General features: G+C 25.4%; 1 long non-coding RNA gene across 1 annotated transcript in view; it reads right to left on the minus strand.

The window, feature by feature from the left end:
- LOC108694842 overlaps positions 1–403 on the minus strand; it is a 1,194-nt gene extending 791 nt beyond the window's left edge. The window contains exons 1-2 of the long non-coding RNA XR_001932100.1: positions 327–403; positions 129–260 (exon numbers count right to left, since the gene is read on the minus strand). This is a non-coding gene — a long non-coding RNA (uncharacterized LOC108694842). The remainder of the gene's footprint in view (positions 1–128; positions 261–326) is intronic.
- Between the last annotated feature and the right edge of the window lie 6,353 nt (positions 404–6,756).

Here is a 6,756-nt window from a genome sequence, read left to right on the forward strand (position 1 = left end):
AAATATATCCTCTTAATATTGTATCTCTTAATATTGTATATTGTAACTTTTTATTATAAGTTATATAATTTTTTATTTTTTATTTAATTGTACTTATCTATAGTAATAGTATATTTAATTGTATTTACCTACAGTTTATTCTGTTTCTGCTTCTTCTTGTATTTTCTTTATTACATATTCTTCATGTTCCTCGCGTGCAACTTTTATAGCGCATACAATCAAGGAGAAACTTTTTTCACATTCGTGCGAAATATTTCTGACTATATAAACAAAAATTCAAAATAATATAGTAAAATACGTATAGCATATTTGAAAAAAACACTTACTAAATTCTGTCTTTTTCAGACACATGCAATCCAGCCAACTCTTCTTGTTCTTTCTTCATTTTTAAGTTGGGCCTCTCCTAAAATAAATATTTACCATAATTTTTTTGCAGTTTATTGAAATAATTTAAGTAGTTGATTAAAAGAATACTTACAGCAAATATTAAAAGACAGGTGCAAAGCAGACTTTTCATTTTATGTAGATTATATTTTCACTGTTATAAGCGCAATTATTCAAAGACTAATCGCAAATAATATGTATATATACTAGCTCTCTCACTCTAAAATATAAAATACATAAATTAAAAAATCAAGATTATAGATTACATAAACTTTAATTATGTATAAATAAAAATAATTTGCCATATAATGACAATATTTCACACTAAATTTCATACTGAAGAAGTTTAATTTAAGGGTTTTTATTTAAAACATATATTTACAGAGTAACTTATTAATTAAATTAAATGTGAACTTTTAATACAAGAAGAATAATTTTCTTATTAAAGTTTTATTACGTTGTTGTACGGAACATTAATTATTATATATATATAGTGTATAGGTATTTAATTATATTTAATTATTTCCATTCTCCGCATTCTCTATATCTTCTTCATTTTCATTCAGTTAGTATGGAAGGAAACAATCTGTACACACTTTTTACACCACACTTCATTGCTACAACACCTCGCTGACATCTTTCTTGCGATGCATGTTTTACTAAAATACATATAGTGGATAATATATTAACAACCTTACATTAAAAATCATCTTACATTAAAATTTTATTAATTAAAATTTTATTATCTAATAAAAATAATAGAAAGACGCGTTATGTAAATATTAGATATTAACATATTTAATTAAAAAATAAGAAATAAAAAATAAAATATTATATTGTTAATTATATTTAAATTATGTAACAATATTAATATCAAATAAAAGTATGAATATATTGCAGATACTTTAATGTTAAGAGTACAAAAAATTTATTCAATCAAGATATAAAAAAATATTTATATTATTATACTTATTAGCAGTCAATTTATATTTTTAAAGATACGCTAGATATAGTAGTTTTACCTTTTCTCATACAATCACTTAGAAATTCATGTATTTGAATTTTATAGGGATGATTAGCAAATATTTTGTTATTTAAATCCGCATAAAATTTCTCTTCCTTAAATTCTGATTTTTCCATCTAACATTGATAAAAAAAGATAATAAACATTAAGCTTTTTTAAAATTCAATTACTTATAATGTATATTTGTCTCATAAATAAACATATAACCAATTATTCCTTGCTTATAGTAGAGGAAAGCTCCTTATTATGAGATAGGTACCTAATATGAAATAGCAGCGTTTCTGCTAAACTAATACGTTATCTATTGATTCCACTATGAATTTATTGTTCTTGGATTAAAAAATATTTAGTAGAAAATTCGTTATTAGATCATGCCTGTAGTCATTGTAAAAAAAGATTTTATAATTTGGACGTCTTCAAGTTTCATTGATATGAACCTTCAAACATTGTTTATTATTTAATAAAAAAAATATTTGGCAATAAATTCTTCATGTAGTGATAGAGTAAGTATTAATAGAAAAATTGTTTAATTACAGAAGTTAGATTTGATGATCGTAAAACCGTAAAGCATGGAATCGTAATATGAAATACCCAGGATATTTCTAATATGAAATAACTCCTATGTCATAGTGAAAATCGTTGCTAAGGTATAAATGTTATTGTACAAAAATAAAAAGGACAACCGGAATGAATGTCGAGTGCCTATTTCTGTAATGCTTGATTTCAACTATCAGAAGACGAGTTCTGGGTATAATGCATCGCATATTTCATTTCATTTCGCGCACCGCTGTGTTTGTTTGTATTTAAGAAACATTAAATAAAGTTTTTTAATTACAATACTGATATACTTTGCGTTTTATTATCGATTTTTTGGAGTATTTCATATTAGAAGCACAATTTTTTGACTTTGCGATTTGCTCACTTTTTACATTTCTTTAATTTGAAAAAAAATGGAATTTGAATTAAATATAACATTATCTTAAAACTTATTGAATTCTATTCAAAATGATCTATTATTTTTTTAAATTTTGCTCATAGACTTCTAACATTTACCCAAAATGAACTCGGTATCTCATAATAGAAAACTTTCCTTTTTAAATGATATGGATACATATATACGTTACTTGAAAATATCAATTTTTAATATCTACATCAATGACATAATTTTGACAATATTTATTAATCCTTTCAGACTTAATTTTACTGGAACATATTAAAAAGAATTTTTAATTCAATTTATGTGTACTTTAATAAATAATTTATACTAAAAAATTAATTTTTTTTTCAAAATTTTGATTATTTTTTTAACATATATCTATCCTATCTAGCGAAAGGTCACATTTACGTCACAATAGAGTCACAATAGTCAGAAAAAAAATATGATGTGTCATAACAAAATAATGTGCATGTTACAAAGCATTCGCACATCATGACATTGCTATATCATAATGTGATAAAATGAACATTCGCACGTCAGCATGACGTAATCATGATTGTGAAGTAACTTTATTTTATTATTATGGAGGACATCAGATTGATGTACATCAGATTTTAAATAATATCGATAGAATTAAATAATTTCAACACAGCCTTAACTACACTGACCTCCAGGGGACGTCCTATGGACATCCAAAGAATACCGTGTGTCCTTTAAACATCCTAAGGATATCTTCAGGATATGGACAGACTCCCAAATAAAGTATGCTATTAGGAAGATGTCTTTAAATTTGATGTATATACATTATACACACAGGATCTGAAGGGATTAATAAACACTTTTGGAATAAAAAAACAATTATTAGATATATCTTTAATAAGATTTGATCAGTATTTGCCACACTTTGTATTGAATGTCGCGAATATTTGATAAAAGATAAAAAACTTTAGAATTATCTTTCAAATAATTACCCAATTCAATTTCCTTAAAATGCACTCAACAAAACAGCCATGCTTTCGTGATTTTTCCTCAAAGTCAGGCTTTTCAATAACATCATTTATAATATCTCTTATATCATAGTCATCCTCTAAAAAATAAATATTAAAAAGAAATATTTATTTTTTATTATACGAATTTTATATACTTAAAAGGAAAATAAAAAATCAATTACATTTCTAATAAATTTGTTATTAAAGAAAATAAAGTAAATTTTAATTATTATGTCATTTTGTTATTTGTTATTATTAATAATAAACAATTATTTTGTTATTTGTTGAATGCTTAATAAGTATCTGAAGTTGTCAAAATTTTGATAGAAAATACTTATTTAAGCATTTTGATAGAAAATACTTATTTAAGCATTTATCAAGAACATATTAATTTATTCTCAATCTTAATTAAAGATTCCAAAGAATAAATCATAAGAAGGTAGAAAGCCAATGCGAGCCAACAGGTTGTTGGTGCAAGAATATCATATATTTCGGAATTAAATAAAATTACAGATTTTGATCTTTATTATTGGATCATCTTCAATGTAGTTTTTGAAAAAATTCCATTACGTAAATTTAAATATTATATAGAACATAGAATTAAATTTAATCATGATTTTGATTGGAACTACATCAAGATTTTAGATGAAGAAAAGAATTAAAACAAACAATTAATCTTAGAGTCTATTTATGTTAAGAAATAGGAAAATATAACTATTTTAACAAGAGGATACTGAAATGTTGGATTCTTTATAAAATAATGATTTATTTTAAGAAGAATGAATTTTCCAAGATTTATAATTAATACTTTATTTTTATAACTCGTTTGACTTTTTGTTTTTCTTTTATTATTTCTTTTATTGTATTATATTATTCCCCCACTTAGTAACAACAATTTCGTTTAACCTTTTCACACACACTCACACACACACACACTCTTGAAAGGTCTTACTGTATACGTTCTAAATTATTTATTTTATTATTTGACCATTGTCAATATGTAATGTAAGTGTATATAATATGTAATGTAAATTTTTTAAATATTTTTTGTATTAGTATTTTATGTCTTTTATTATTTTTCATGTTATTGTATATTGCAGATAATGTAATTCGTTTGAGTATTCAGTTAAATACAGACAAGTTCAAAAATATTTATTATATTTGAAATGGTAAGCGGTTTGTACACATTTAAATTTACACAATGGAATTTTTTCAAAAACTACCTTGAAGATCCAATAATAAGGATCGAAACATCTATAATTTTTATTTAATTCTAAAATATATGTATTCTTGCATACCAACAACCTGTGCTGGCTAGCATTTAGCTTTCTACCTTCCTACGATATATCAATTAGAATTGATCAAATGAATAAAATATATTCTGTATTTTTATTGCTTACCATAAGTCATACCAGCTTCAATAATGCAAATGTTCATAAGTTGAGTTCTATTATTAGGTTGTATTTTTAATTTACTCATTATAGGTATAGATGAAGTAAGAGACTAAAATATATTTTTTACAATTTTATTTTATATAACATAATAACGTTGTGATATTTGCTGTTTGAATAAAAGATATCATTTCCGATGTATTGGGTCGTCCGGAAAGTTCGTGCTGCAAAAATTTAAATATAATAAATGAAATTAAAAATTTTATCTTCTGCGTTTCAATTTTCCTTCAAAATCGGCGAACTTTCCGGACAACCCAATATTTTCGCGCGCTGAACACGAATCCGGTAATGAAATTGCTCCATCAGATTGCTCCGTCAGAAAAGTGAAGTTAAAGGTATCAAAATTAACGGTTTTTTGATATATTTGTAATTTTTTGCTAGAAGTAAATTTTTTTTCTACTTTCATTTACGCCATCTTAAAGTGCCAACTTTTATCTTTAAAATATATTTTTTTAACGCCGTACGTTTTTTCTTCACCGAGATAATCTCTGCGCAAATTTTTCCGTCATATTGGATCCTCTATTTTGAATTTCGAAAATTCTTAAAATTCTTTTTCTTCAAAAATATTTTTGGCACAAAACGTTTTTCTTTGTGTGACTACGCAGAGATTATCTCGCAAAAAAATCACAAATATATCAAAAAGCATTAATTGACATTTTTAACTTCACTTTTCTCAAAAATTTGACAGAGCGATTTCATTGCCGGATTCATGTTTAACACTCGAAAATATATCAGAAATGTTATCTTTTATTTAAACAGCAGGAAAAAAATCTTAAAATGTCGGCCTGTATTTTTTTTAATAATTTCTCACATAATAATTTCTTAATATTTTAATGTAATATTTATTGTTTATAATAAAATATATTAAAAATTATTTTAAAATTATGATTGTGTGTATTGCTTATATTTCGATTATTTTTTTATAGAAAATATAAATAACTTACGATATATGTTAAAGCGCAGATACAGAGATCAAAGGCCTTCATTTTGTTAAGATTGCTCTTTTCGAATAAACGTTGTTCTATGGAATCTTCGTTATACAATACTATTGGAAGATATCGTGTATATATAGCAAATATACAGTGCATAGGTCAGTGCATAGGTCAGTGCAAAGATATGAAATCACAGACTATGTGTTCAATTTTCAGATTCCATAGCCAATTTATTGTATTGATATAAATTAACTACTGTTTGATAATGATAATAAAATCATAAAGTTCAAAGTTTGATATACGTTAGATATTAAATCAAGAGACATGGTAGTATCTCGCGCCCAGTAGCTAGCGCGAGACCACCCCACTTGTGGTTTTACCACAGACTTCTATATATACTACTAGACTGTTAACTTGTTTGAAAAAGTGGCTCCCAATTTTGATGAACATTATATGTATGGGTCGAGAACCACTCTGCATGACCGCGTGGCGTAGTCTGCACATGCGCACACGTCAACACACTATTTTGACAAGGAACAGAGAATGGAGAATAAGAATTTCAACCTATCAGAAACTATGTACTTCACAATACATGATTTCTGGTAAGTTGAAATTCTTATTCTCTGTTCTCTGTTCTCTGTTCCTTTTATTGTGCGGAGTTCCTAAACCTATTTAACAATATTAAAACTACTAAATACTTATTTTCATAATTCAGCTATTATAAATTATTATAATTTATAAGAAATTAAATAAAATCGCATCTTTTATACACGTTTATTAATATTCAATTGTCTTTCTAATATCTTTGCCTTTTTACTTGAACTCTTTCTCTTTCAAAAGAAATAAAATTTTTCGTTATGAGATCACATCACTTTCTCTTCTAAAAAAAAAAACAATATTTTTCGCTATGAGATCACTTTCGTAAAGTTATACGTTTAGCTGTGAATAGTTGAAACACAGCCATACTGTATTCCTTTGGGTATACTTTGGTTCGTGACGCATGCGCAAGAACTATCATACAATTTCGGGGTCCATATTT

Source organism: Atta colombica, unplaced genomic scaffold (assembly GCF_001594045.1).
Source record: "Atta colombica isolate Treedump-2 unplaced genomic scaffold, Acol1.0 scaffold125, whole genome shotgun sequence".
Lineage (NCBI taxonomy): Eukaryota > Metazoa > Arthropoda > Insecta > Hymenoptera > Formicidae > Atta > Atta colombica.